Here is an 18466-nt window from a genome sequence, read left to right as displayed (position 1 = left end):
TCATTATTGAGCCTCTCAGACCAGGCTGGAAAGGCCCCATCGTTATCAGGAGGTCTTGGGGGACGAGAGCGCGGGAGGCCTGGCTCGGTTGCTGTCATTATTGAGCCCCTCAGACCGGGCTGGAAAGGCCCCATCGTTATCTTCCTTCAGACTCTCCAGAGGGGACGAGAGCCCAGTGGGATGGGCGGTCGTACAGAGCACAGTTCTGATGATGCAGCCGTGTGACGCGGGCAGGTCGTGTAACCACGCCAAGCCACGATTTCCTTCTGGGAAAGGAAAACCTGAGTATCTCTTGGCAGACTGGGCGCCACAGTGAAGTAAGATGCATGTAGAGTCGGGCGCCATAGGGCAATTCGGGAGCCTTAGCGCCCCTGCTCGGGTGGCGCACACGTTTGTCTCCACCTTCTCCGAGTACCACGGACTCTGAATGTCTGACTCAGTTTCCCCCTTTTGTCCTGGGCTCTGTGAAAATCAAATCTTCGCTCTCAGTGGCTTACCATAACGAACTAGAGTCTGTAATGCCGCATGACATTGCTGGGGAGAACTGAGATGGACTTGGACAGATGGGATAAGGAACTTAGATGCTTCTTCATGTCACTCCACCCCGTCCCCCAGCCCCGCGGTCTGCACCAGGGGAGCTCTGCAGAGACCCGCCCACCCGGGCCGGGACTGTGTCCTTCTGCCCCAGACGCTGTACCTGCAACACCCACCTCCCTCCATCCGCTGGCCTGGATCCCACTCACCTCTCAAAACTCAACCTGAGCCTCGCCTTTTCCAAGAAACCCTCCCTATCTACCCAGAAATCTTCTGGATACAGTATTCTGTTTTAAGAATGGAGAAACTAAGCTTCAAATCCTTGGCATCCAGTGCGGGCCACTTTGCCTCCTTTGTGTCATCTTGGCGCCACTTTTTATCGCCTGATTTTTGTCACCTGGGCCCCACCCCCTGAGGCCCAGGGCCTGGGCAGCACAGAGAGGTGATGCGCTCGCCGGCTGGGCTTTGTCTGTTGTGTCGCCACGATGCCTGCTCTTTGCAACTCCTCCCTCCAATGACTCGACTCCAGGCCAGCCTGAGACCCACGTCCTCCGCCCCGGGCACCGCCAGCCTTGGCCCTTGGCCCTCGGCCGCTCCCAGCCCCGCCCTCCTGGGGAGGTGAGCGGGCAGGTCCCGGCCCCCTCCACGCCTGGCTGCCTGGTCCTGAGCTGTCACCGCGGCTCTCTGCACTTCAGCATCTGTGTCCGTGAAAGGGGAGTGAAAGCGGCAAACCCTCCCTCATGGGTCCGGGAGGGCTCAGCTGCTCGGAGGCCTGGGAAGTCCCCTGCGACAGCGCTGTGGAGGGCCATTCGCTGTCGCTCTTCAACCGGACCTCGCAAAGAACCCGATCCTTTCCATTTTCACGGCTTCTGTAATAAAGAAAAGAAACGCAGCATAACAATTATGAGCACAGACGTGCCGGCCAGCGAAGTTTGGGTTCCGCCTCTTGCAAATTGCATGGAATTTTCTTGAATCTGAGACTGAGTTTCCTCATCGGTAAAAGTGGAAAAGTAATTCCCAACTCACACACCTTGCGTCGAGATTAAAAGAGATAATGGAGTAGATTTTAAAGTTCTCATCGCGGGAAAATAAAAAGAGAACACGTGACCCTATGTAGTGACGGATGTGAACCAAACTGAGTGTGGTCATCATTTCACAATATACACACAGATCAAATCATTACGCTGCACACCCGAAACCAATACAACGTCCTCTGTCAATTATATCTCAATGAAAAAAACAGAAGGCATTTATTGAGTGCCTGCTGTTTGCCCAGTGGCTGTCACAGTGTCTGGCACAAAGTAAGGACTCGATAAACATCAGTTGAATGAATGCATGACAGAGTGAATGAATAAATGAAGATTCTAAAAAGGAGAAAACAGTCCCTTTCCACAGACAGATTGCAGTCTGTCAGGAAAGGCGTGCACAGCCGTACCTATAAGGCCAGGCGACAAATCCTCTAAAACAAACAAAAAGGGCAAAGAAAGCATAGAAAGAAATTACGAAGCCCTCGTAGCCAAGACAAAGGAAGGCTTAGTCAGAAAGGCATAGGAATGAAGGAAGGATCACGCTTCTTATGTGGAGAAGGAGGGAAAAAAGTGTAGTAACTCGTGATTTTATCTACTCGGCACATCCTCCTTCCTCCTTCAGAAGGAGCAAGAGCTGCGCAGACGCCCTCCGCCCTGCCTGAGCCCCGCACGTTAGAGACAGACAGACAGAGCGCGCGAGAATGTCATCACGGTGCTGTCGCACAGGAAAAACGAGTCGACGGTCGAGTTCGTCGCTTGCCATGTTACCGTGTTGCTTTCACTCTGCACGTTTCACCCCCATGTTCTCTGAAAAACAGTCCTTGGGACCCTCTGGCCGCTCCCCACTTTGGTTTTCCTTCCTGAACCGTTATCACCAGCTGTCAGCGCCCTGCGTGTTTATCCGCGGAGTGTCCGTGAGGGGAACGCATTTCAAAAATGAGGCTGGACGAACGTGCAGCCGGGCCGAGGAGCGAAACAGATGCTGCGGCATTCGGATCCTCCCCCAGGACGGCGCTCAGGATGGGAGCCGCTATGTCGAAACGCAAGGCCGAGGACGAGAGCGACAGTTCTAACTCTCCCGAGTCTGTTGGCGGTTTGCACCAGCGTTTCACGCCACAGCGTGCAGGGCGTCTCCTTCGCCTCCAAAGGGAGCCTTGGAGGACGAGCGAAGGTTCCTGAGCTTTGTTCTTAGGCAGGAGGAAGCGGGGTGACGGGACTTTCAGGCCCCCAATCACTATCGAACACCCCTCAGGGCACCGGAGAAAGGAGGGGCCGCTCGAGAGCAGGGTTGACAAACATTCTCTGTAAAGGGTTTCGGCTTCGCTAGCCATACAGTCTCTTACCCTCATTCGATTCAGCCACTGAAGCAGAAAAGCAGCCAGAGAGACCACATGCTCACGGATGAGCGTGACTGTGTTACAATAAAACTTTATTTACAAAGACAGATGGAGGGCCGGAGGTGGCCCGTGAGTCACAGTTTGCTTCCTTCTGCGCTGGAATGATAATGCGGGCTCGCTGCATCGCTAACTTCATGCTTAGTGCAGAAATGGCCCGCACTACAACCATTCTTAGCAGAAGCGCTTTACTGTTCCCCAGATGACGTGTCACGCGCACCGAGCAGTGCCCAGGAGAGCAGCGTCATCCTCATGCGACGAGCCATTCTGGGAAGGTTGGGCGGCAGGTGGGCGAGTACGTGGGCTCAGGACGGGAGGGAACAGGCGCGGTGCAAGGCTGCTCCCCCCAAACCCACAGTTCCCATGGAGACGCTTCCTCGCCCATCTCTGTCTCCACGAGAAACAGCATCAAATGCCCCCTACTGCCCGAGCCAGGTGACAGCTAGCTAAACTGCCATCGTCCTTCCGTATCCCCACACCCAGGTGACTCCATCTCAGAAAGTGACTCTAAAAGTTCTCGCCACCGGTGCTGCCGTTCCCCCGAGCCAGGCCCTCGCCCGGTGCCCCTGGACATCAGCCCGCGGCCCGGCTCCCCTGCAGCCGATCTCCAGCCTCCAGTCCAGTTCTACAGTGCCCCTGGGGGAGATCGTTCTCACAGGCAAACAGGACCATCGCCTCTCTGCTCCAAAGCCTTCGATGGCTCCCAGCTGCTTCTAGACTAAGCCTCCGTTTAAAGAGAGGGCGAAGGACTCGAGCAGCACCCCGAGTCCTTGTTCTCTACTCCCCAGCCCCCGGCCCGACACACAGAGCCCTGGGACCCTTGCCCTGGCCCTCACCTCACTCCTGCCACCTGCCCCACACACGGCCCCACTCCAGGCACGGAGCTGCCTTTGCGTTCGCTGCCCCCCAGGCATGCAGGAGTGCCCCGGGCCCACTCTGTTCACCTGACCGCTTCCTACCCAGTGGCTGTCAGGATTTGTCCCCAGCCCCAATTTTCCCATGCAGCCTTTGGGGGACAATGTCAGGCACAGCTTACTTCCCTTCTGGAGTCCAGGATGCCTAATCCCAGTGCCTGGGGCCAGGCCCAGAAAGGACACCCAGAAATTGAGTGGAAAAATGGCGATGAGCTTCCATTGTGGAGAGCTGATACTGATCAGGATTTAACGACAATTGTCCATTTGTAGGACCCTTCCAAAGCGATGGCTCTTCAAAACCGATCCTCGAGTAAGCCCGTGGGTGCCAAATGCCACACAAAGAAACTGGAAAGGAAATGGCGCCTCGCCCTGCCGGTGAGTGGCCTGCTCTGCGGGTCACCTGCTCACTTCCCCGGGGAGAGGAGCGAGCTTTAAACACCTCCGTGTAAAGTGCCTCCTGAGTCGTCTCATTTTCTCCTGTGATGCGGTCACCCCAGGTCACAGACGAGCAAACAGGGCTTGGAGAAGTCAGGTAACGTGCCCGAGGTCACACAGCCAGAAGTGGCACCGATTATGCTCGGTCTTTTCCCACTCAGGGCTGCTCCCCAGAGAGAGGAAACTAACCTGCACCCACTACGCTCTCTCTCCCTGAGGTCTTTGCCCTGTGCTTCTTAGGAGCCTTCTGAACGCACTTTAAGCACAAAGCTTCTTGACGTTCACACTGGTGGTTCTCGGCTTAGCCACAGACAAAGCTCAACTCCATACATCCCTTCCTGTGGTGAAACGGACTTCAAGCCCTCCCACCTTTGTGGCTTGAGGGGCAGGGGGCCGAGGTCCCTCCTCCAAGGCAGCGCTGACTTATGGAGTGAAATCTTAACTCCAAGGACCGACATTGTGACAGGAACTTTCAACTGACCGTATAAATAGAACCGTGGTTCTCTGGGGCCCTGGCAACCTTTTTCCCCGAGAGGTAGCCAGTCTTCCATTTGTACACATGAGTGTTTAAATGGGGGTGGGGGAGGGAGGGGAGAGAAAGAAAGAAAAAGAAAAGGGGTGATCATGAAGCACTGGGGGGGCGTCCAGTAGTTAGAAAGACACGAGTGAGGGGCCTAAGGAGCAAAGGCCCAGCCCAGAGACCAGCCAGAGAACACTCGTTTGGGGTTAAGTATTCACTCCTGCGTCCTGAGACAGAGGACTGGAGGGCCATCAACTCACCGCTGGTTCAGTCTGGGCACAGGTGCTTGCACAGAAAGGACTAGCCTAACCTGCCCACGACCTCATTATACCATCACTATAATATCATGCCTATGCCCGGAAGTTCTCGAATCTAATTATAACAGACTGATTCTGGGTAGCCGCCCGCTCACTAGACAGGGAGTTACGTAACAGCCAAATGTCAATCAAAATGACCTCACCATGCCAATCATCTAGGAACCCCTCTGTAACCACCCATCATGGCCCCGATATAGGCCACCGCCCCCTCCCACGGGGTTACAGCCCTCTTTGCTGTAACCGGCTCCTCCTCTGGAGCCTATTTTCAGTTCCACCTGCTTCTACCTCAAGACGTGCCCTTCATCAATCCTGCCTCTCATAAGTCTCGCTGAGTTGGGATTCTTCACCAGCGAGAAGAACCTAGACGCCAGGTGTTACCAAGGCAACGGCGGAGTTCGGATGCCCGAGGGCAGCAGGTCTTGGTGCGGCGTCCCGGGGAGTCCCAGTGAGGCCCCAGGCTTCGCTCTCTTAGCTGGAAGTCAGTCGACACCTACTTCCCCCTCTATATTATCCACCAGCTCTTGCCCCGAAGCGGCCGTCTCTCTTCTCCCGAGGCGGGGGACGCGGGCGCTTCCCTTCGCGGGCGAGGTCCAGCGACTGCAGGGCTGGCCGGGCGCGGGGGCCCAGGGTCCGCACGCGCCTCCGCCGGTGCCTGCTGGCGGTGCTTCCACTCTGGTCCGCTGATGACGCCCGCAAAGCTCCGCCTCTCCAGCGGCTCCCCAACAATGGCACAGGGGTGTCCGCGCTCCAGGGGCCGCCGGACACGCTTCTAGAAGCCGACTCAGCACCAATCGGTTTCTGCGTCAATCGTCCATCGATCTCTTTGCTCGCAGTCCTCCCGTCGTCTCGCTAGCGGGGTTGGGGGAGGAGGTGGCATTTCCCATCTCGGAAAGGGGTCTTCCCGCGCCAGCCAGCAGGTCACGCCCTGTGGCAGGTCCCCTGGTCTCTTCTCGTGCCAGAGGGCCACCAGATGGCCTTTCCAGGCCGGAAAGGGCGGCTGTCTCACGCCACGAAGCCGCAGGGCAGTCTCCAGGCCGGAGGACTCTTCCCGCCCTCCTCCCACATCACCTTTGTCTTCAGGCACCTGGCTGTCACCATCTCGTCCTTAGGTCCCCTCCCAGAGCCGGCTCCCTCTGGGAAAGTCTACCGCTTTACAGTCAAGGCTCTCCGAAGCCACTCTTTCTACCGTCTGAGTTTTCCAACTTTATTACGTGCTTTCGTTTCTTTTCTTTTGTATTTGTCACCCGTTGACCAATTGAAAAAATGCTAATTGCTCACTTTTATTTATCACTTGAAAGTAAAGACCTTCTGAGGTTTTTTTCCTAATTCTCAGGGACTTTCAAGGTCTTACAGATAGCCTGGAATGTAAGCACAGTCATCACCACGTGAAACTGACTCAACTCGAAAAAAAAGGGGAGGGCCCTTTTAAAACACAAGCGACTGGACTCACAAGCTGCCCCCATCCCCACTCCCACCGCCACGTGGGGGCTAGTGGGGGCGTCTGCACAGGTCACTGATTATAGCTCTCTATTCTCCTTTACAGGTGGGAAACCGACCAGCAGTACTACCCTAAAGGCCTCTTGGCTGTTGTATTCTAACCCTCTGGGCTCAAATGACCCGCGACTCTGAAGAAACAGACTTATTCCTTCCGCCACACCACATGGCCACTGTATAAACTCCTCAATGGGGAAACCTGGCCTATTAACGGGAGCATCGACCGTAACTGCAATTAGATCTTTATTGCCAATGCCAGGGAAAATGGTCAGAGATGCCTTATGTTCAAGCCTTCTTCTGACTTCGAGAAAACAATTTCCTTTTACAGACAGGCAAACCGACCGCCTTAGCTTTTAATACTAACGAGTCTCCCTCTTTCTCTTGTGAATCTTCCTTGGCTGAACTGTCGGCTTTTTGCACTCCTCCAAACGACTCCCTCTCTATCCAAAACCTCCCCCATACCCGCGAAAATCTCCTCCACGGTCTGAGACTTCCTCTACACCTCCCCAGGTCTACCCGCCCCAGTGGAGGCTCTTGGAGAATTTATACCCCGACTTGTGTATGATCCTTTATCACTTATAGAACTCAGACAGATCCAAGCAGACTGAGGGAGCTGTACTGGCAACCTGGATGGGTATATTGATACCTTCGAATGTAGTGTGCTTGTTTATAACTTCACCTAGAAGGACACCATGATTATTCTGGGACGGACATTATTGGACCAGGTGCTAGAGTCTCAGGAGAAGAAGGGAAAGGCAGGGAGGAAAGAGGCTAGGCAAGCCCAAATGTCAGCGGCCTTTCAAGGCCAGTTTCAGCCCACATCCATGGCTGCCCCGTTCCCAACTGCGAAGAATTCCTCGAAGTGCGTCACCTGCTGCCAGCCTGGCCATTGGGCCAAAATGTGTCCCAACGGGGACAAGCATCCCAAATCTGCTTGCTGCAAATATCAGCAGTTGGGTCATTGGGCTGCCCCCTCTGCCCCGAGGATCAAAGGACCCCACCCACAGTCTTCCAACTGGTTGTGAGGGCCGAAGGGGCCCCCTCGAGTCGGCCCCATCGCAAGAAATTTCCATCACTGGACCGGCGCTAAGGGTGCAAAGGGACACGGCAGGTAGGACAACTCCTTTCCTTTTGGAGAGAGGGGCCATCCACTCTGTCCTTACTTTCTTCCCCGGACCCTTCTCCTCCCGAAACGACACCATTTAGGGAGTCACTGGTAAGCCCATTTCTCCATATTTTACTCTACCTCTACGTTGCCCGCAGGAGAGGTATGCTTTTACTTAAGCTTGTCTCATCATACCTGGATTCTCGAGAAGATTCTTCTTAGCTCACAGTCACAGTTTCTTTTTGCTTTTAAATGGGGCTCCCCTGAGGGAGTCCGCTGGTAACTGACTTGGACAGTGCTTCCTCTGGGATTCCGGGACAGTCCTCCCATCGTTAGCCAAGCCTTCGCTCGTGATTTACAAGATTTACGACTTGCAGGGGGATCCATTTTACAGCAAATAGACAGTCTTCTCTGTTCTCCTGACACACCAGCTCTGCGACCCTAGGCTCTTAGGTCCGGCCACGCGATCAGTTTATTAATCAAGGTTTATGAGGATAATTTTCCAGCCTCTCAGCTACAGCCGATTTGGAAGGGATTTTACCGTCTTTTTATCTTCCCCAACGGCAGTGAAGGTCCCCGGAATTTCCAGTCGGATCCACCACTCTCGAGTCCAACCTGATCTTGAAACTCAAGAGGCCCCTACGGCAGACTCTACTAAGAGCTGAAAACCAACAGAGGACCTGAGGTTCCTCTTCAAAAAAGAAAAACCAGGATAAGTTTTGTATTGCAGAGGCGATTACAGGCAGCACTGCACTCGGCCTTCAAAGAGAGCCAGCGGAGGAAATTGCCAAGGCCATCAAAGAGGTGGCCTTTGCCCGACCCACATCCAAGAACGACTGGATTCCTTAGCAGGCCTCGTCCTTCAAAATCAAAGAGGCTTAGTTCTTCTGCCGGTAGGACAAGGAGGAACATGCTCTTATCTCGAAGAAAAATGCTGTTTCTATGTCAACTGATCAGGACAAGTTTCCACATTTATCCAAAGTACACGTAAATCTACAGACCAGATAGAACGCCCTGACGCAGGCCCTCTTACTGGAAAATGACAATCACGGGCACGATCCCTTCTCCAGCGGCCCGTAGTTCCCCTCACCTTTTTATTCTCCTCATCCTAGGACCACCACTCTCTAAATCGCCTTGTTCAATTTGTTTCTTCTAGAGTCCAGACAATTCATCTCCAGATGGTCCTTCGAGGAAACCATCACTCCATCAATCCAGTCCATGGATCCCATACCATACTGTGATCCCCTAGATAGGCATCGACAACCATTGTCCCTAGTCGACAGAGAGCGAGTATAGAGACCCAAACCTCCACCTTCATCCCTTCTCATCCTGAAGTAGCTAGAGCAGTCATTACCCCAAAACCTGAATGATTTGGGGTCACTAATACTTGAGAGGGGGAAATGCTAGGTAGTTAGACAGACATGAGTGACAAGGGGGAACAAACAAATGAAGGCCTAGCCCAGAGACCCCCCAAAGAACACCCCTTGGTGGTTAAATATTCACTCCTACATCCCGAGAGACGAAGGACTGGAGGACCATAAACTTGCAGCTGGTTTAGTCCGGCCACAGATGTTTGTGCAGGAAGTACTACCTTAACCTGCCCACAAACTCAGCCTCATCATACCATCACTATAATATCATGCCTACGTCCTGAAGTTCATGAATCTAATTATAGCAGACTATTCTGGGTAGCTGCGTGGTCACTAGGTAGGGAGTGATATAACGGGCAAATGTCAATCAAAATGACCTCACGTGCCAATCATCTAGGAAAGCCTTTGTAACACCCCATGGTGGCCCTAATGTCATACAGACCGCGTACAGCCCTCTTTGCTGTAACCTGCTCCTCACCTGGAGCATATTTTCGTTTCCGTGCGGTTATAGCCAGTTTAGGCGTGACCCGCTTCTATCTCAAAACATGCCTTTAATAAATCCTACCTCTCATAAGTCTCGCTGAGCTGGAGTTCTTTAGAATTCTTCTCTTCATCAGCAGAGAGAACCGAGACTCCCAGTGTTGCCAAGGCAACGGCAGAGTTCAGATCGCCCGGAGCAGTAACAGGAGGAAAGGTGGCCTGGGACGGGGGTTAGCTTCAACAAAAGTTGGCATTCCCTCTGTGCATCCTCCCTGAGGCTTTGGAGTGGACGATTTGCACAGAAGAATCAGGGCAGAATCTGCAGGCTGAGGCCCTGGGCTCCGCATTCGGCACTGCTCCGGTTTCCAGGGTGGATACATGCCGTCAATGATTTCAAGCCAGTGCCTTTGAGCGTTGTGTTTAACTTCATCGAACGATGTTTTGGAAACACGGGGTCAAGTGCTTTACCGCCGGGCTTGGGCTGCACTGTCCGTGTCTCAGCGCCAGAACCTGTTCCCGTGAGGGCTCGGCCAGTCTTCAGTGGCACCCTCGACACTGAGTCACCACACTTTCATCGAGAACTTCCTGTGAGCCCAACAGCATGCTGGCTGCTGGGGTGTGCAGGTGCTCAGGACAGACGTTCCCTGCTCGGGGAAGCCAGGGAACGTCACATCGGCAGACAGAATGGTCGCGAGGAGCGACAAGTACTAGGAAGGATGCAAACAAGGGGCTGGATGGGAATAAAGGGAAATGCAGTCTCTCCTCTACGTGCCATGGTCCTGCAGGAGAGGCGCCGAGAGCCCGGGGGGAAGCCAGCAAGAGAAGAGAGGGAGTCGAGAGACACTTCGAATCTCAAATCAGTAATGTCGCTGATGCATCGATGACGTCGAAAAGGAAGCAGAAGGAACTCAGGATGCTGTCGAGGTTCCTAGCGAACCGAGGAAGCTGGTGAGCTACATACTACCACTCACGGGACTGGGGAGTGGGGGAAGCTTGGAGGAAAAACCCGAGAGTCTGCGAGTCAGCAGGTGGTCATGTCAGGTGCACAGCTGGACGTGCACATCTGGAGCTGAGGGGAGCGTTCCGGATCGACAGATACATTTTGGAGCTGTCAGCCTGCAGACGCCTTGACCTTCAGGGTGCACTATTCTTATCCACCCTTTACAATGAGAACACTGAGGCTGAGGGCGTTCTGAAGATCCATCCGAAACGTGGCTGGCAGGGAGCAGAGCAGGAGTCGAACCAAGCGTGCACGGCCCCCCAAAGTTGGGATGGCTGGAAGCGTGGAGCCCAGTCTCTGACAGCCTGGGTTTATATTTCAGCTGTGTGACCTTGGGCAAGTCACCTAACCTCTCTGGTTGTCTGTTCATCTGTGAAGCAGAGACATGAAGCATCCTGCCTGCTTCACGAGGTTGCCGTGAGATTCACTGACACCGACCTGTAAAATCCTTAGAACAGTGCCTGGCACGTGGGCTTAGCATATAGTAGATGTTATCTTTCTTTTAAGAATTTTTGAAAGCATCCTGGGGGGCGCAGTAAAAACCTTAACTAAAGTCGGAATTCTGTGGGGTCAAATTGACTCCTTCACCCCCACCCCCGCCAGACCTCTTTCTTCTATGATGCCTATATTTTCCCTTGCTTTTATCTAGAAGGGAAGAAGGGAAGCATACAGGATGGAAGGCACGCCTATAGCGATGGGACTTTCTCAGCTGCCCCTCTTGGTTCTCATTATGAAGCGGGTGGTCCAGTGGGTAAACGTACGGAGGTAGGGGTCTGGCAGAACTGGAGCATGAATCTCCGCCTTGCCATTTATAAGCAGTATGACCTTAGTCGAGTTTCTTAACATATGAGCTTCAGTTTACCCATCTATAGAATGGGGAGAATAGTGTCAGCTTCACTGGACTGATAGGAAAGTAACTCTGATGACCCCGATAGAGCAGTAGGCGAGGATGGCGACCCAGACAGCCCTTGGCAATCCACCAGCACTGCAGAGACGTTCTCACACGTGTCCGCTCACGGGCCTGCGAGACAGTGCGTTCGGCTCGCGTAGCTGGGAGCAGAATTTTTGGGACTTAGATAATGAGTGTCCGTAATTTGAGCAAGTTTGCCCCAAGATGTTCCCCCAGCCACATCCCCACCTCCAGTGGGGCCGGTCCCCACATCCCCGACAGCACAGAAGATCATCCTTGCCAGAAGGGACCAGAACTCTGGCATCCTAGCTCTGCCCACTGAGCCTTGGAGAGTTTATCAGATTGCTCCCCCCCCCATGTAAAAAAACTGCAGCCACAAAATACATGACAGCTGCTCACCACCTCTGGTCTCAGCCTGAGACCCGGTGCCAGAACTCCCTGTGCGAGGGGCACAGTTCCAGCCACACCTCATGCCCTTGACGTTCCCACTGGCTGGACTCCTGGTCCTACCTCCACGGTCTCTTAAGGAAGTCCCTGAAACCCCTTGGCCTTTTCAGTAAAGGCTTCCTGCAGCCTATTTTTCCAGTCCACCAGTCACGTTCTTGTTGCTTCTTTAAGGCTCCTTCCTGATTCGAGTGCAATCGTCCTCCCTCCAGAGGTGAGAAGTTAATTTCCACCATCAAGTGCTTCCCCATCGGAACCAGATCTGTTACACTTTGGGTGTTTCTGTTGCAGGGGGCTGTCCCGTGCACGATAGGGTGTTCGCAGCATCCCTGGCCTCTCACTGGTTATGGAGTGACTTCAGCAGTCGGTTCCCATCTCTGCATCTCTATTCCTGTTACACCAGACGATCTGTGTCGATCTCTCCTGGACTGAGAATCCTGTGCTACTGTCCAAAGGCGGGCGAGAGTAGCTGCTTTCTGTACGACTGTGTTCAACGAGAGGCCGGTTTGGATTCTGGCAGTGTATTACTCAGGGTTCTCCAGAAAAACAGAACAGATAGGATGTGTGTGTGTGTATAAAAAAAGAGATCTATTTTAAGGACTTGGCACATGCCATTCGTGGAGGTACGAGTCCAAAACCTGCAGGGCAGGTCGGCAGGCTGAAGCCCCAGGGCAGAGCTGTTGTCCAAGTCCAAAGGCCGTAGTCTACTGCAGAATTCCTTCTTGATTAGGGAGTTAGTCTTTTTTTCTATTCGGGCCTTCAACTGATTGGATGAGGCCCACCCACTCTATGGAAGGTCATCCGCTTTACTCCCGGTCCCCAGATTTAAATGTTGATCTCATTAAAAAAAAAAAAAACAACTTCACTGAAACCTCCAGAATAATGCTTGACCGTTAAATACCTGGGCACCACGGCCCAGCCACACTGACACACAAAATTAACCATCCCAGGTCGCAGTGATGAGTTAATTTATGGCACAGAGAGGGAGGTGAGCTTGAGCTCATCTGGAATTCGGGGCCAGGCTTCTGTGATTACTACCTAAAACATCAAAGCTATCCATGCCAGCTGGGGCCATCAGTGGCTCTCAACCCCGGCCGTTATAGTCACCATGAGGCCTTAAAGATACAGATGTCAGAGCCACTCTCGGAGAGTCAGGTCCATGTGGAGTGAGGCGGGGCTTGGCCATGGATGTGTCCTTAGACACCCTTGGGTGGTCCTGCCCCCGCAGCCAGGGCTGAGAGCCTCCGGGCTAACAAGTGCCTGAACGTCCCCTTCCCGCAGGTCGGACCAGCAGAGATGAACACAGGCTTTGCTGTGAGGTGGGCTGGGCTTATGGGAAGTTAGGACAGTCACCCGCGAGAGAGGTGACACAACATACATCCCATGTCAATATATGCCTGCTGCCCCCACCCACTTGATATTGACAACCTGGGTGTCCCTGCCCTGTCGGTTATTTAAGTTTCTGTTAAAGTCCAATAATAATTATGCTTCCTCTAACATTTATTGAGCTGTGAGGCAGATAGTATTTAATCATCATACTGACCCTACGAGGAACATCCTGTGATGGCCCCGGGAAATGGAGGCACGGAGGGGTAAGTGACTTCTCCAAGGCAGATGCTGACAACCTGAGATTTAGCTGACGCTAAAGGTTAAAGCTTTCTAAGTACCTTGCTTTCAGAAGACGGAAGTCAGTGTCACGGCCACTGGGAAGCAGGAAGCGAAAATGCCATAGTTCCCAGAGATCACCATTGTGTACCAAGGAAACCTAAGGAAATAGAAATAAAACATTTTGTTTTTGCATTAATATGGGAGTTTAGCACAGACTAGGTGCACATCCAAAAAGCAATCACACTCCTGGCAAGTAGCAACCGTCTTTGCAAATCACGTTTAAAAATCAAGAGCTCATTCACAGTAGACACAAAAACATGAAATGCCTGGAAATGAGTTTGGTGAGAACGGTGAGGCGCGTGAATAAATACGACGGGCAGACTTTACTGAGTAATCAAAGAAAGTGGGCGGTGCAGGACGGGGCCCATGTCCCCCAAGTGCCGGGGAGACCGAGCCTTGTGCCGGGAGAAGCAGAGGGTCCTTTGGCGGAGAGTGAAGAAGGAAGTCAACGCACTCGCCAACGTGAGAGTCAGAAGGAGAGTTTCTTAGACAAGGGGTCACACTCCACAGACAGAGTGTGGTCTCCTCTCAGGCAGAGAGCGAGAGGGACCGAGAGCGGCTTGGAAAGACAATGAGTAGAGGGGACCGAGGATCCAGGAAATTCAGTTACTATGTCATTCTTCGGTTCCTGTGAGTTACAGTTTAAAAGACTCTGTTAACCCATTTCCTTTGATATGGACACAGAGTGAGGAAGGGGAAGAATATGTACAATATACAGAGCCAAAGGCCTGCTGGCCGCTCCCGCCTTTAATCCACAGGTTCCCCGTGGTTTTAGCCCTAGGGCATGACTCTGGGCTCCTGGTTCCCCTTCACGGTGTGGGGAATGGGCTGTTAGCAATCCAGCAGAAATCTTCCTTTGCTCTGAAGGTATCTTCCTGGCCTGGCCGCAGGGCTGATCAGCACCTTGCTGTCTCTGATTGTGGCTTGATTAACATTTTATTTCTCTCGCCTCCTCCCTGCATTAGTGGGACTTTAGAGAGAAGTTCTGTGCACATGGCAGATACTGTCAAAATGTCAGTTCTTTTGCGAATTAGCTAGAGGTTAAAACAATTCCTTCTTTTTTCATATCAAAATTAGGCATCGAAGTAATTTCTAAACAAGTTAAAAATTTCAGGTGTGACGCAGAGTGCCTTCTGAGTTCACGGCAGCATCCGCTACCTCAGAAGTGAAGAGCCAGCCCCCCTGGCCACTTGGGTCATCCCTAGATTTCATTTCAGATTCTGCCGCCTAAGACAGTGAGATTCTCATCACTTGGCTGTATCTGTGCACATTCATTTCCTAATTTATCAAAAAAAAAAAAAAAAAATTCCTTCCCAGTTAAACATTTTTTAAATTGTGAAACCTACCATAGGTAATTTATTGAAGTAATTTATTGATAGATTTGACTACATAGAGATTTAATTCATTTTATCAGAAGGCAACCTAGACAAAATTAGACAAAGAATAATCCACGAAACATATTCACAACAAATATGAAGCAGTATTGGTTTCTTGAGATCTATATCAAGAGCTCACACACACCAAAGACTAAGAAATTTATACAAGCAAAAGTGAAAATAACACTAAAAATGACCCACCTCACTTAGTGCAATTGAATTGGGGCGCCATATCAGCAAAACTCGCTTTCAGGCTGTGGGACTGAACGCTGGCAAGGGCGGGATGAGATTGTGGAGAATGCAAAATGATAGGTAGCCTTTGGAGAGCAGTTTGGCTCGGTTTGTTCCCGTATCTTAAAAATGCACCTAGTCTTTGTTCTAGTTATTCCATTGATAATAATCTACTCCAAGTAGTAATCCTAAATGCAATGGTGCCTATTAAAAAGTTCACCGAGATGTTTGCAACGGCAAAAAACGGAAACAGAATAAATATTAGGGGAATGATTAAGCAAACTATAGGCGAATGATTAAGCAAACTAATCCACTCTTTGGATAAATGCCGATAGTTAAGAGGATGTTGACTCTGGCTTTTAAGGACAATGATAAATTCTTACGCTGTTAAGTTAAACAAAACCAAGACTGTAGGAGACTCTTCCGCCCCCAAAGCAACAGCAACTTTTCAGTGGGGTTGGACAGTCCGGGTCGAATCCCAGCTCTACCACCTGTTTGCTGTTGACCTCTGGAAAGATGCTGCACCCTCGGGAGCCTCAGTTCAGATCTGTTTTAAGGCTCTAGTGAGATCCTGTGTATTCTGGACACTCGATGACAGTCACCTGCTCCTCCTCTTGTTGATAATGCGGAATGTGGGGATTATGTGGCACACAGAAAGGGGCCGAAGCAAAAATCACGTACGGACTGATCGTGGGTCTAAAGTACATATTTATGATTTACCGTTGAGTTGCACACTTGAAACTTACTGGATTTCATTAAGCGATGTCACCGTAATTAAAAAAAAAGAGAGAAATTAAAAAATAATAAAATAAAATACATATTTATCTACTAAGGCTTAGGAAAATGAAAACAGTTGGTTTTAGTTTTCAGTTTTTAAAGATAAGCGGAAAAGAGTCGTCTGTCTGTGGCTTCTGTCTTGGGCGGAGCCAGTGATGGTCTTATTCACAGGGTCCTGCCCCATCTTACAGGTGAGACGTCTCACACCAATCTTATTCCCTAGTGACCGACTGATGGAAAACCTTATCAATCCAAGTGGGAAATGGGGTCTGGTGTGAACTGCAGGGACAACAAAAGTCCTTGTGTCACAATCGACACAGCCTACAACACTGGCAGGCAGGCTTCGATGTGCATCGACCCCATCGAGGAAGTAGAACGCAGATTCCCAGGCCCCGTACTGAGAGGTTCTGACCTGGCAGGTCTGGAACGAAGCTGGGAAATATTAAAAAAAATTCGTGAAACATTAAGTTTATAAACCTTAAAACAGAGCTCAGCGCATATGTATACATCTATGCTTGTATGACATACCACCTGGCACGTTAACTACAGGTATATACCTATGTATGTACCTGTACGGGCACATTTTTTCACATATGTATATACCCGTATAACAATCATTCAGAGCAAGATATAGAACAGTTCCAACGCCCCAAACGCCCCCGATCAATCAATACCCCCTGCCCCCACTCCAGGTAACCATTAGTCTGTTTAGCTTGTACTTAAACTTCGTAGCAAGGGAACTGTGCCTTTGGGTTCTGCTCAGCACCAAGCTGGGGCGACGGACCTCGCGTTGCTGTCTGCGTGGGGAGCTGGTCCGCCTTACCGCCAAGCGTGGAGAAACCACAGTGCGTCTCTTCTTTCTCCTGTTGATGGGCGTTAGGGTTGGCTCCAGTTCGAGGCTCCTCTGAACAGTGCTGCGTAAAGGTTCTTACTGAATGTCCCTCCACTGGACGTGCGAGCCTCGCTGTCCTGTTTGCGGTCCAGAGTGGGGCTGCTGGGCCGCGGGGCGAACATGCGCTCCGCTCCGGCAGATGCATGAATGCCGTGGACATTGTATCTGCATGAGGAGTTCCCGGTGAAGATGGCCCTGGACCACACTTTGAGAAGTGCGACTCAGCTAGAAGCCCCATCATGTGGGCATAGTCCCTTTAGTTTGCCTTTTCTTGGGCTATGAGTGGGCACCAGCTTGTCCACACCGAGAGACCAGCTAGGTGATTGGGGGAAGAGAGGATGAGAAATTAAATCAACTTTATCCATCAGCATCTCTTCAGAACAAAGCCTTATACTTCACTTCTTTTGCCCGAGAGAAGCCGCTGAGAACAGGGAAGCTCTGACCGGGCTGGGAAGGTGAAGCCAGGTGCCCCCTCCCTTGTGTCCCATCAGCCCAGCCCCCTGCCATCTCAACTTCTGACTAGAATAATGTCCATTTAAAATAAGGTTGAGTGCTTTCCCTGAATTCGCCGGTGACACGGACATGCGTGGGCCCTTTGGTTCCCTGTGGGTTTTACTGTCCCTTCCACGCGTGTTACACCGGCTAATTGCAAAGCAGCTTCCTCACGCTCCCGACACGGGCTCGTCCTGCTGAGGCCGGCAGGGTCGATGAAGGCCGGCTGCCAGGAAACCATCCTCCCGTCCTCGCCAGTCAACTCTGGCCATTTCGACAGAGGCAGCCCACTTCTCCGAGGTCATTCCCAGCCAGGGACTCGTGCCAGCGGAGGCTGGGAAGTTCTGCCTGGCGTGCCGGCCACGCTTGGCTTCGTGGGCTACTCTGCCAGGAGCCAGGTACCGTCCCGGTTCAGGGGCTTCGGCTGGCCCAGCTGGGACTGCAAGCTGCTCTCTGCCATTCTGAGCAGAGAACTACAACTTGGGGCCTCGGACACCTGACAGCAGGCTTCCGGAAATGGGTGCAGCACTTCAGTACGGAGGCAGGAGGGAGTGTGAGGATGTGGTCTCCACCCCTCCATACTCCCCAGACTGGGTGTCATGTCCCTCACTGGGCTCCCATAGCCCCGGGTGTCCTTGGCCATAACGACTGTGCTGGAATCACTCGTGTAAACCGTCCCCCAGTACACTGAAGACACTGTGAAACAAGGCAAACCATGATCTCAAAGCTGAGTGTCCCCAGATCTTACTGTGGTGTCCGGTGCGGAACAGAGCCAACGAGTCATGTGCATGAATGGCTGGGTGGACTGCCTGACGAATGACGTGAGGAAGCCAAATGACCATCTTTTATTTTTTAATTTTTATATTATTTTTATCTTTAGGCAAGGCAACCCTTGGTTGACCTCAGATTGCAAGGACCTTGTCAGCTTACAATCTCTTATCTTTTACACCTACAGCACCTGGTCTTCCTAGGTGGTCTCCTATCCAAGTACTAACTAGGCCCGACCCTGATTAGCTTCTGAGATCAGATGGGATCAGGCTTGTTCAGGGTAGTATGGTAGTAGACTATCTCTCTGTTTTCACACA

General features: G+C 51.9%; 1 pseudogene; it reads right to left on the bottom strand.

The window, feature by feature from the left end:
* Positions 1–18327: 18327 nt before the first annotated feature.
* Positions 18328–18446, bottom strand: LOC112485574 (annotated as a pseudogene).
* Positions 18447–18466: the final 20 nt, after the last annotated feature.

Source organism: Pteropus alecto, unplaced genomic scaffold (genome assembly GCF_000325575.1).
Source record: "Pteropus alecto unplaced genomic scaffold, ASM32557v1 scaffold5, whole genome shotgun sequence".
In the NCBI taxonomy this organism is placed as follows: Eukaryota; Metazoa; Chordata; class Mammalia; order Chiroptera; family Pteropodidae; genus Pteropus; species Pteropus alecto.
Note: the sequence above shows the minus strand (reverse complement) of the source record. Positions and strands in the feature narration are given on the sequence as shown.